Source organism: Pinus tabuliformis, chromosome 9, assembly GCF_031772625.1.
Source record: "Pinus tabuliformis cultivar Carrire ecotype Pingquan chromosome 9, CPIR1, whole genome shotgun sequence".
NCBI classification, from domain to species: domain Eukaryota; kingdom Viridiplantae; phylum Streptophyta; class Pinopsida; order Pinales; family Pinaceae; genus Pinus; species Pinus tabuliformis.
Genome location: NC_142307.1, coordinates 972,261,475 through 972,275,478, shown reverse-complemented (window position 1 = coordinate 972,275,478; position 14,004 = coordinate 972,261,475).

Sequence of the window (14,004 nt, the reverse complement as noted above, 5' to 3'; positions counted from 1 at the left end):
AAAGAGCAAGTACAAGAACCTTCAATTAAGTATATTCTACCTCATCTTAGGAATCCAATAAGACCCATGTTCCAAGAAAATAGAGAAGAAAACCTACAATGCCACTTATAATCAAGATGGGGCAATTACAACCTAGGAACCTAAAGCTCATGGGAATAATAAAAGATAGAAATATAATAATACTCATGGATTTCAACATAACTTACTACATCGGCATTAACTTCACTAAGAAACTAAGCCTATTTGTGTACCCCACCAATGACCTCACAATTACAGTATTTCATGGATGAAATGTCAAAGGAGTAGGAAGGTTTCATAAAATCCCTATTCAAATCCAATATTTGGAACTACAATTAGGACTATATGCTCTGCCACTTTATGAGATGGATACTTTCCTTTGTGTTTAATGGTGGATGCATTTATGCACTTATACCAACAACTGTGAAAAACATTGCACGGAATTTCACTAGCAAGGACAACATTATAAATTATATGGTAATGGATGTTCCTATCACAAGAAAAGTGAATTACACATAATGAAAAATGAAACATAAATGAACATATAACAACAGAAGCAAGGAAAGTATGTTACCAAGAAGCATCAAGGTTTTACATTAAACAACCAGGTCATAACACTTTAGAATATGAATGAACACAATACAAAGGAACCTTGATAGCACTCAGTCTCAAAATGAGAACCAAGTCGAACCTCTACAACCAAGTAAAAATATTTCCACTAGAACAACATGCTCAGCTACAGTGAATTGTATTTACTATGTTTTGAGGACAAAGTGTTCCTTCACGGGGTGGAAATCCTAGCTTTTGAATTAGTTATAATCCTAGTGGTTTTCAACTTTTATATTCTCCTAAATATGAAAATTGGCATTTCGGAAAAAAACATAGAGGAAAAAACTCGGTTCCAGGTGTTTTGGAGGACTTACCTGGTTTGGACGAGGAGGCTAAGAAAGATGACAATTCCTCTAGCGATGAGGAGGATGAGATAACTGATAATTCCTCCAGCAACGACAAGGTGAAACCAACCAAAATTCCTCTAGCGCCGATAAATTTTGCAAAAAAACCAAAAACAAATTATAAAATATGAAAAAACTATTAAAATTGCCGAAACAAAAAATTGAACTACATGAAAACCTCCACCGAACTGATAGGCTCAACTACAATAATAGTAGTGCTTGGATTCGGCTCGGATGAACTATAATCACAAATTAAAAGTGCATAAAGTTTCACAACAAAGCTAGGGTCGTCATATATATATATATATATATATATATATATATATATATATATATATATATATATATATATATATATATATATATATATATATAGATATATATATATATATATATAATTTTAGTGGAATAAATAGTTCAGCCAAATATATATTTCTGTTGAATTATTTATTCGGCCAAATTATTTTTTCAAATGAACTATGTTTTTTGCCAATTTTTTTAGCTCTGGCAAAAAAAATGTTTAATGGCTGGCATTAATCTAAATGGCCAAAATTTTCGCCAAATGTCAGTATAATAGTTCAGCCGAAGAAAATTTTGGTTTTCTTGGAACATTGAGATTGTGAATTTTTCGGGGTGATTTCTCACAAAAGTGTAACCCAGCTTCATGATTTCACCCCATGGCGGCAGGTAAAGAATTAATGGTCCATGCATATGAGTGTGAGTTGTAGGATGGTTCGCTGATGGAAAAATCTTGCCACAAATATATAAAGATTGAATATCTGTGGATAAAAGATATCATGATGATTGTAATAGCTTTTAGCTAGATATTTTGTATTTAAATGACATTTCATTGTAATATTTTCTAAAAATGGTTAATGGATGGATTCCCTTATAACCATTGAGTGAGGGGTGAACACCCTCACGAGCATTTAATAATAAAATTAAACATTTTCTCGTTTTCACCCTACGGGGTTTCCAGGGTATATCGGTGTTCCATGTTGTGATTGATTATTGTGTCAATTGATGATGTTGAATCCTTACCTCATGTGATATTCATAATTTCATGTGATTAATTAATCTGGTTAAGTGAATCATGGAATATATGCAAGGTTACATCACACTGTTTATGTTAATATACTACAACAATGGTTGTTAATAGTTATGCAACTTACTATTCCTCTACTAAAGTTGCTCTATGTACTGATGAACATTTTATTTAATGGTTAATGAGGAATCTAGAATAGTGATTTAGATAGTTACCCATGGATAATTTCTATAAAACTTTTCTAACTCCCTGCATTTTCATGTGAGGTTACCAAGGGATGTTACAAGTGGTATCAGAACTTAAAGTTGCAGCACTGGTGTCTTTGGGAATTATTAAGCAGAAAATAAATTGAGGCATGCTACTAGTGGGCATCAGCTTAGGTATGAGTCTAACAATCTACTTATTGATATATGCAGTAGATTATGTTTGACATGACATGTGTGATTCATGTTTATAAAAACATTGAAGAGTAGTAAGTAATAAATTATGTTGTAAAACTATGTTCATGACATTTGAATCTTGTTGAGGATAAAAGACAATAAAACCTTTACTACACTTATGAACAACCCAAGTACTCACTAGTGAAAGTGAGAGTTGACTATCAACCTTTGCATATATGACATATTACTGATACATTTATGAACATAACTAAAGTTCCCATGCACTACTTATAAAGGATCAATGTGTATAATGATTGTGTCTGAAACTAATGAATGAAAGTAAAATATGGGAAATGTAATTGAAGAGGATGGCAGTGTTTTAAAATGAAATAGAATGAACCATTTTAGATGTTAAAAATAAACAATGAGTCAAGTAGTGAGACTTGACTATAATAGCTAGTTGTTGATTAAGTCTTGTCATGGCTGCATTAAGATTGTTGGTAGCAGTGATTGGTTAGAGTTGCATGACTAATTGTTAAAAATTATATGCATGAATTGGTTTCTATTAAAGCTTATTGTTATTTGTAAACAAGTGATTATTGTAGTACTTCATGTGCTGGTCTATTAGTAACAATACACTCTAGGAATTTGGAATTTTTTAGATTATTACCCTAACTGTTAATGTAATTTACACATTAATAAATATTTTCATATAATTTTATGCTTGGCATTATTGTATGCATGAAACTAAAATGACTAGGAAATCGAATTTTTGTTAAATAATGCATATTTATAACTAATGTTGTTGATGGGATTAATTAGGAATAGCTTAATGGCAACATGAACCCTGTGAAGGTAAAACATTCAAATGCAAATTACAACCATAAACGAGAAAGTATAATGTTATGAATACATGATGTACATAAATGTTTCTTTTGTTTTAATGATAATGTGCATATGCTTCATTATGTATATTACTGTAGCAAATAGTGCTAAAGTAGAAATTTAACATGTCAAATAGTTGTGAAAGGTCAAAAGGCCTTAGGTTTATGGAAATTGCCTGCCTGAAGGGATTGATGGAATTTGCATGTCTGGATTTCCTCTCCCTAGAGATAAATTATCTCAGTAAGGGAAAAGAGTTGGCCAAGATGGTGAAAAGGGTAAAAATCCTGAGGCAACTCTATTGATTTGGAGCCTGTTGGGGGAGGCCCAAAATTCCTCATAGACAGGACGTTGTCAGAGGAATAGGCAGGACGCTGCCAAGAGGAATACTATATTGGACCCTATGTGGTCATTGGACTACTTGAGCTGGTTAGCCAATGGAATTCCATATTGGACCTAGTATTGTCTTTGTCAAAGAACTGTCTGGATGTGAAAATGGCTCGATCTAGTTGTGCAAACCACTTCCCATTGGTTCGTGGGAGAATTCTTTTGCCACTGTGGTTCTCATAGTAGAAAAAAATAACTAATTAGTTATTTGTTATGTTAAAAATGAATATTCTATATAATTGTGTAAATATTTTATGTACATCTTGAAAGGAAAGGAGCCTAGTGCTCGGTAAGGAATTATTGGGAATGTAGTTCCTTTATTGTATTTCGAATCTTATGACTATCTCTAGAAATGGCTAAGACAATTTGCACTTGATGCAATTATTGATCATTTCAATTGTTGGAGAGCTAGGTTCTCTCTGAGTACTTTTAGAAGTATGGTTTGGATGTCTTTAGCGAGAGCTAAGACATAAGACAATGTGCACATAGTGCAATGATTATTGTTTTGATGATCGGAGCGTTGGTGCACTCAAAGTACTTGTAGAAGTACTGTGATTAAAATATCACATGACATTGCATAATTGATTCATAGTTAAAATTATTTCATTCGATTGAAAATGTTGTGACTAATGTGATTGAATTTGTTAGTCATACATTACACGTTACTTGCCATGGAGTGTTGATGGGTCGTCCATTCACTATTAAAGTGCTTGCATGAAATTGATCATGATTTTCAAGAGTAATTGGTAAGTAATGGTAAGTTGATATAGAGATTTTGGTTTGTACATTATGAATTTTAGTAATGGCCAAGTGATGGAAATTAGAGCTTGCATATTTTCACAACTATAATGCTTATGAATATTGATTTTTCTTATGTTAAAACATTATTGTTTTTTCTTATTGATATTTCTTAGAATGAAATCCTTCATTTTGAAGGGGAAGTACGCCATTTTGGGTTATTCATATTGTTATATCATGAGTAAAAGTTAAAGTTTCAGTGAGAGAAGCACACTGAGGACGATGTTCTTTTTTTTTTTTTTTTGGGGGGGGGGGTGTGGGGGGCGCGTATGTAACATGCATACCATAAAAGATTAATATATTTACTCATTTAAATGTTATAAAGAATCAGTTGAAAACAAGAACCTCGAGTTAGTTGTAATTATCAAGAATCAATTATTACAATTAGTTTTAGTAAAACTTGCAACATAATTGGTTGTTGGGGGTATGTATGGTTAATCAAACTTGCAACATGGCACAATTTAAAAGCATCTTCTCCCTATGCATGAGATGGAGGAAACAAATGTATAATCTATGTTTTCCTTTGCTAATGCCATTGATGGAATTAGACCACCCACAACTCTTTGTTTCATTATCATATTTTTCCTTTTCGATGAGCGATACATTTAGAGGATATTTTCTATTCGGATGAAGAATATTTTAAGGGCTTAACACGAGTAAAAATGTCCATGTACCTTTACTAATGTGGGTGTCAAAATTCACTTACCAGAAAGTAGTGGTTCAAATATTTTTAAAATACACATGCTTTAGATTTGAAAATACACATGCTTCATATGGAAAGGGTGTCTGCTCTCTTTTCCAGTGTCTCTGCAATCATTATATAAAGATCTCATAGCCGCACCAATCATGCTTTCCACATCTTCATGAGGGCCATACACATATTATAAGAGGAAGAAACTCTCAAAGAAGGACGAGTTGACTTCGTAAGTCTCGTTGTTTTGTAGCATTGAAAGGTATGGTTGACTGTATTATTTTATTTAAAATGATTTATTAGTAAGATGTTATTCTAGTGCACACAGATATGGTTAACATTGTGAACTCCTTTGGAAATTTTTTGCATAGTTCGTAAGCGTTACATCTTATTAAGATTGTAGGGTTGTGTGTAGAATAATAGATTCTTTAGGTAATTTCCTTGGAAAATTATGCTTAATACCTATGCATTAATTGCTGGAAAAGATTGCACATTATATTTAAAGAAATATGATCCATGCTATCTAGTTTATTTTTCTTGAAAATGGAGATAGGTTAAAGAGGGAAATTTGTGAAATATTTTCATGGGTGGTGAAAAAGAAAAGAGAAACGTTAATTAGATTAATTTTCTTGGAAGGGTTTTTCATGAATTTGTATGCATATATTACTTATGTTGTTATTTAAAGACGGCGTGAGTGCACAGAGATTGCAGAGTTTGTGCATGAATTAATGAAAAATAAATATTATTTTCATAACAGATGCATATGAATCTTGTTCATACAAGAACAAAAACGCATGCTTATTTCTTGAAAAGATTATGTGCATTGAAGTAAGGGTGATTGTGTTAGAAAAGAAAACACATGTTGCATGCACAAAAAGGGAGTCATTGTGACATAGAAAATATGTTTATGTGTGTATATAAAGAAAGTGATTATGTTAATTTTATTGAAAATATTCCCTGGCTAGATGAAATTTGTTAATTTACTGATTTAGGTGCATAAAAGGTAAAGTTACCTTGTTATTGTTGCCTAGGTTTATGCATAAAAGATGGTTATATATGGTAATTTCTTGAAGAGGGAAGCATGAGAAACTTGCATGTAGAAAGATAGCTTCCTTTTGGAAAGATAAATATGTATTTGTTACATGAAAATAATAGTTAATGATGGTAGAATTCTAGAGAAGAGAATATGTGTTGCCTACAGTAAAGAAGGGTTATTATGCTAAGATCTTGCATGCACAAATAATAGTCATTGTGTTATAGAGATATGTTCTTCGCATGGATAGAAGAACTATTAAGCTATATTTCTTTAGAAAAAAATTATATGTGGTTATGTTTAAGCTATCATAACTATTATCTTATCTTCTTTTGGAATAAGATGTATATGTGTGCAATACTTATGTTAGCGTTCGTTTGGAAATAATGTACATTTTCATGTAGGAAACAACATGTTTTGTTAAGCCTACATTGGAAAGGATCCTTTTTTAAAGTATATGCATTTGCATGCATAGGAATAACATCCATTATGTTAACTTCCTTCACTTATTTGCATACACCAAAAGTAATAGCTGAAGGCTTGGTTCCTTTGCTAAAGTTTATGTAACTCGAATTCACGATGTGTTAGTTTCATTTAAAGGAATTTATGGGCAATTTTAGTGATTTTTTTGTACAAATGTGAGCATGTGCAAGAAGGGTCATAGTAATGTGGGGTTTATTTTGACATGCTTGATAATTATTTGCTTACACTTAATGCATGAGTAGTGATGTTAGAAGAAGCATGTTGTGATATTATATTTACATCTCATGTATGCACACGAATATGTGTTAAAGGATTGCGTTTAGAGATTGATTATTGGTTAATTAATCATTTATCTAATCATGATTTCAAAGCTTGTTAATGACAATAATGATAGGAAAGGATGGGTACTTGAGCAAAGGATAGATTGTGTTTAACATTGTGGCAGGTAAAGAATTAATGGTCCATGCATATGAGTGTGAGTTGTAGGATGGTTCATTGATGGAACAATCAAGCCACAAAGGTATAAAAATTGAATATCTGTGGGTCAATGATATCATGATGATTGTAATATATTTTAGCTAGATATTTTGTATCTAAATGACATTTAATTGTAATATTTTATGACAATCGTTAAGGGATGGAGTCCCTTAGAACCATTGAGTGAGGGGTAAACACCCTCAGGAGCGTTTAATAATAAAAGTAAACATTTTCTTATTTTCACCATACGGGGTTTCTAGGGTATATTGGTGTTCCATGTTGTGATTGATTATTGTGTCAGTTTGATGATGTTTCTTTTGTGTAAGCTTGGTAATACTTCCTATTTCTATTAATTATATATAAGTAGGTAACAAAAAATATATTTGCTGGCTTCAACCTGGCCGAGGGAAATTAGGTCTGTTGGCCATTGATCAGCATCATATATCGTCCAAAATTTAAACAATTTGAGAATATCCATCCATGCTAAGTTTGCTACTATATCTACTATATGCTTAATCCTTTGACTTGTAAAGTGAATTCCATCCATCATATAAAAAAAAAAATTACTTTCTACTACTATGTGTCAGTCATCAGATGACTCAATCGGAGTCAGGTCCTTGGCACTCAACCCGGGCACTTCATTCTGCAGCAAGGTTTGAATTTGTTTTTCAATTCGACCAAAACAGAGGTTCTGATGATATTGTTGTACCTACACCACCTGAATCTCCTTTTGGATGTCCTTTAGACCTGGCTCCTCCTTATGAGCTTGCACTGGTTCTTATTTGTCCTTGTACATTGTCATGGCCCTGGCCAACAAGTTCTTCATGACCCAGTACTACTGGATTGTTTGTTTGAACAGTGTTGTCGGCCTCTGGTGTGCCTCAGATCTATGATCAGTGTCTCCCAGTCCTCCATTGGAAGCTCTTCATCCGCTGCCTTGGAATTTAGCTCTGCCTCCCATGTTGATATTATGGCTTTTACCTGTGCTGGAGTTCCTCCATGGTATGCATGCATTAAGTTCTGCATTCTTTCCTCTCCAATTTTCCTTCCCCTTTTTCATTCGGTTTTTCTCGCCAAAACAACCAAAGTTTTCATTTTTTCTACCTGTTTTCCAGCCCGACGGCCTCCTTTCCTTCCATGACTCACTTTCGAATTCACCATATTTTCCTTCTACAATTCTTGCGGCCCCCACCCCTCACTCATTCTTTCTTGCTCCTAGTGTCGGATCACTGGAGTCAAAATGGTAGAGGAGTTAAATAAAAATGTAAGGGTAACGTAAGTGCAAACATTATGACCATTCCAAATTTCATTCATGGCCTTCATCCTTTCTTTGTAATTCATCTTTACATAATAACAACTTTGAGTTTGCATTCAAAAACCTGGGTGCCCCCCAGTCCCTTCCCATATTTCCTTAATACTTTTTGCATGCAATAGTAAGGGAGTTACTTCCCTCCACCACTCAATTCCCCCCTTGGGGTCGGCAAACTAGATTCCAAGCTGAGGTCCATCTCTACTCAGGGTTGCTGACAAATAAGGTTTGGGGTGACCAAAGTAAGAATTGCAAGGGTTTGGCATAGTTTCAGCACCTAATGCAGGCCCACTGGAGTTGTGATGCCCCGACACCTCCCTCTTTCCTTTAAGAGTTTTGACACGCCCCTGCAATCCATCTTGACTTAGGATGACCAAGATAGATTTTAGTTGCCTACACAGTATTCCCCCTCAGCCAAACTTTTGGCCCTCAACCCAGTCATACCACCCTTTCCTCCAGATACTTCTTGCCATGGTGGCCTTACTAGCCACACTAGGGTTCTAGTCCCCCTCCTTCCTACTGATACCCTGTTGCCTCTCAGGATTACCCAGTTGCCATACTAAGTCGAGTTGGTTGAGCTTCCCACAATTACTAATCCCCAACATCCTTTCATACCCCTTAGGATTTGCATGTGTCCCAATAACCGGACTAGCCAGGCTAAGTGTTTCTTCCAATTCTCGTACCCCCCTGACAACCCCCACTGGTTCTAGAGACTACCATACCACCGCAAGCTTTCAGAGGAGCCATAGCCTCTTCTAAATCCTAGGCTACATATTTTCAATTTTGCAATTGCCAGTTTCATTCCCCAAGATCTGAGAGTCCCTCCTAACCCTCCATAGATCCCCTCTCTCCCCCCAAACCTTCCATAAAATGCTACAAATACATAACAAGACATTAACAACGGGAAACTAAGTCAGAATTATCGTATTCTTCGATTTCTTGCAGCAATTAAGACACTAGACATCAACAACATAAGACTAGATCGACATTTTCTAGAAACTTTCGACACCACCTCATTCGATGCCAAACTCGCCTCCAATCTTGCAACATTGCTTCCCTATCTAGACTTAGGTAGGCTTGAGTTACATACCAGTCTCTTTCGAGGGCATTGAAGGAAAACTCCAAGTGTAGGTAACAACCCCTTCTTCCACAAGCCTAGTTCTCCTCTTTCTGCCTACTTCTCGTTCCCTCCTCCAACCTTCCATGCATACACTAATCTCCCTCGCCACCTTTCTGCCTTGAAAACTTACCCACATCACCGTTTTTTTTCCTGAGGCTTCCTCCACTTGCCTCATTCTCTCAGTAGCTTCTGCTATGTTCGTGTGGGGTTCTTCGATGGGCTGCCCATGTACCCTGACAGTTCATCCTTCTACCATGTCAATGATCCCCTTCCAGATATGCTCTCCCTTCACACCCCATTCGGGGTCTTGTCTTCCTTCTCTTTCCTTTTCCAGGATCTCCCTTAGAATGTTCATTCCTTCTGTCTGGTTTATCTTGTTCCCAAGGATGTCGAGGTTGTTTCCCAAATTTCCACAACCCCAATTTGCTAGGAAATTAGCTGCCACATTCCCCGAGCGGTGGACGTGTGTCGGAATAAGGTATGTTATCCCTTTCACAAGGATTCCTATTTCTTGGACTAATATTTCCATTCTCCAGCTCTTGCTTATTTTTTTCCCATTAGTTTCCCTGTTTGAGTTTTTTCGCAGTTTCAATCACTAATGTGGAGTCCACTTTCACCACCAGCTTCTGGAGTCTTCTCTTCTAGCAATTTGCAATCCCTATTTGAGTGCATTGAATTCTTCCTCATTGTTACTCACAATTCCACCTTCCATTGCAAACATCTAAATAGTTTAGCCCTAGTGGTCTCTGAATATTCCTCTGAATCTTGCTTCTCCTAGACTTCCTTTGGAAGCTATGACAAAGTTTAGCTTGATGAAGTCCTCGGGAGGGTAAGTGAAGTATGATATGGATTGCGGTGGGGGAGGTTTTAGCTTCCAAGAGCTAGGCATCAGCATTTGCGGTTAAATATTGAGAATTATCAGGATTCGGCTCTCCTGGGGCGTTACTTCCCAATCCTCTACATACCATTTCTCTGCCAAAATAGTTTCACGGATATTTCGTGTGATAACCTTTGACACTTCCATTGCCACCTTTTTTTCATATTTGAAAATCCTTCTATTTCTTTCTTTCCACACTGCCACAGGAGAAATCCTAAAGAGATGTTCAAGGCTCGGTTGAGGATGGGGCTCTGATAGATTTTCTTCCCACTAATTTTCCATTGTTGTTTTTGTGCTTGAATAATCTCTATCTAAATGACCACAGAGAATTTCATGATTCTTCCATATGATGTTTCTATAGGTGCAAGAGTTCAATAAATGTTCCATCATTTCCATTTGTCCTTCACATATATAACAAACAGAAGGTCCCTGCACCCCTCTTTTCTGAAGTTGGTCCCATGTGAGAGCTCACCCATGGAGGACCACCCAAAGAAAAAAGATACTTTTAGCCATAGTTGATCCTTCCATATTCATTCCCATATGGGTAACCCTTGTTGTTGCTAGTATTCTACTTCTAGATAGTAGCTTTCTTTTATTGTAAACATGCCCTTGATTCTGTATCCCCACCTTATGATGTTCGTTCCTTCTACTATCATTATTCTTTTGGAGTCGACCTCTTTGTCATATGTTGTCCATTGAGGAGAATCTAGTTCTTTTGGCCAATATTGTCTCCTTTTCCAATTTCTCCATGTTGATCCTGCATCTTCTTCCCATAATTTATTCACAGTCTGGATTGTTGGTCGGTTTGTGTTCAGGAATATTTCCGCTAGGTCCTGTCTACTAAAGAGTTTTTCCCTCTACTGCCAGGCATCTTGCCAAAACTTGGCCTTATCCCCTCCCCTAATCTCCTAGACGCTGTGGATTCTTATCAAATCTCTATTTTCTATTGTTACGTTCCATGTAGCCGATCCCCTTGCATTTAACTGGGTTTTCAGTTTTCCTTCCGTCATCCTAGGCATTCCATATTTTCTTCCCCATATTTCTTTCCATAAGTCATTTCCTCCTTGTATCCATCTCCACCAAAGCTTGGCCCCCATTACTTGATTCAAATTGTATGGGTCTCGAAGGCCAAGACCTTGTGCTTTTTTGGGCTTTGTTAGCCAGTGCCAAGAGAGGAGAGCCCATTTCTTTGTTATTTGAGGCCCTTTCCATAGGAATTTTTTGAAGATATTTTCCATGTCATTGAATACAGTTTTGGCACTTCTAGACTTGAAAGATGGTAAATAGGAATAGATTGCAGCACCACCTTTAGAAGGGTGACTCTGCTTGCCATGTTAAGGGCTCAAAAGGTACAGTTCTGAAGGTGACCTTGAATCTGATCCAGGAGAGCCTTCCAATTTGTCACTCTGAGTGGATTAAGTTTTAAGGGAATCCCCAGGTATTTTGAGGGTAGGGTTCCTATTTGAAAACCCATTATTCTTGCTAGGAAGGCTTGGGATTGAGTAGTTGTGTTAAATAGAAAGATATCAGACTTATCTTTATTGATCTGAGTTCTAGAGGCACTCATGAAATCTTGAAGGATAGCCAAGAGAGACCTTGCTTCCCTGAGGGTAGCTTGACAGAACATCATAATGTCATCAACAAATTGTTGATGAGTTAAAGGAAGGTCATTTCCCCACATATGCGGGCCTTTGAATTGTCCTTCTTGGACTTTAGCTTTGACATATCTTCCTAGACCTTCTGCTACTAGGATGAATAGGAAAGGGGAAATTGAGTCACCTTATATTATCCCCCTTGTTGCGTTGAAAGCCTCAAAAGGTGCTCCATTCAAAAGGATGGAGAACACATGGGTCGATATGAAAGAAGAGATCCAGTTTATCCATCAGGGGTCAAAGCCAAAGGCTTTCAGAATACTCATAAGGTAGGTCCAACTTAAATGGTTGTATGCTTTCGACAAGTCTAACTTGATCATCATTCCTTTGTATTTCAGATTCTTAAGGGAGTGGATGGCCTCTTGAGCAGCGACTATACCATCCATAATTTGGTGACCTTTGACAAAACTAGTTTGTTCTCGGGAGATTAAGGATGAAAGGATCAGTTTGATTCGATTGAACATTATAGTTGAAAGGATTTTATAGATTACATTGCAAAGTGCTATAGGTCTAAACCCCCGGGGCTCTTCAGAGTGATAAGATTTAGGAATAAGGGCTATGAAAGTTGAGTTTAGGGTAGGATGTACCTTTTTTGTTCTTACGTATTCTTCAAATAATTGCAAGATGTCTTTTCCTAGAATGGGCTAGGTTTCTTGGAAGAATTCTTCCATATAGCCATCTGGTCACGTTGCTTTATTTTTTCTAGTCCTTTGAACACCTCATCAATTTCTTCCAAGATTATAGCTCTCATGAGGGCTAAGTTCTAGTCCCTGCTTACCAACTAGGGTATGTGCCTAATTATCTAGTCTATGGCTTCTGACCTGTCAGGATTCAATTATGACATGATATTTTGGAAGTGGTTCACCAATAAATTTTCCATCTCATCCCAGATCTATTAATGGGAATAGTCGATTGTACTATCTATGTTGTACCATAGCTTTATGGAAGAAACGAGTGTTTCTTTCTCCCTCCCGAAACCATTGGACTCTCGACTTTTGATTCCACAAGATCTCTTCTTGCTTCCTTCTTTCCTCGATCTTGATCAGAATTTTTCCTTCTTCCTCCACTAGGGATCCCGAGTGGTCGTTTGTTATCACTTGTTGTTGAACTTGTTTCATCCTAGCCTGAAGCAGTTCTTGATCTTGCTGGATGTTGCCAAATTCCTCTTTGTTCCATTTCTTTATCTTTCTCTTGATCTCTTTCAGGCATAGCTGGAATGTATGCATTTTATTCCTCCTGTGTTCTGTGCTCATTTCCACCATTCCTTAATATTATCTAGGAAGGCAGGGTCCCAAAGCCAGAAGGCTTCGAACCGTAATGACTGCTTATGTTGCCCTTGTTTCAGGTCTACTTCCAACCAGATTGGCTAGTGGTTAGATCCCATGCATGGCAGAATTGACGCTTCATAGTATACATCCCTACTTATTAGATCTTCTGTTGCCAAGAACCGGTCCAACCTGGATGTTATTTGGCGGGTTCCTCCTCTGCGATTGTTCCATGTATGAGTACCATTGATGGTCGGAATATCTACTAGTTGCAGCTTCGCTTTCATATCCCTGAACTACTCCATATTTGGTTCTTCTCTTCTTATCCCACCTTATTTTTCTACTATTGAAGTTATCAAGTTGAAGTCCCCTCCTATCAACCATAGTTTTTCTATATGCATTTGGCTTATTTTTCTAATTCTCTAGATAAAGCTTTATTTCTCTCCGGGAGTTTGAGGCCCATATACTGTCGAGATGTTAATCCATTCTTTGGTCCCTATGTTGTGAAATATTCCAATCAAAATTCTTAGCATTCCTATCCAGTAATCTACCATCACCTCTGCAAGATTCCACAATATAGCGATTCCACCTATACTTTCTTTTGCATCTAGTGCTACTGATGCATGTCTTAGTT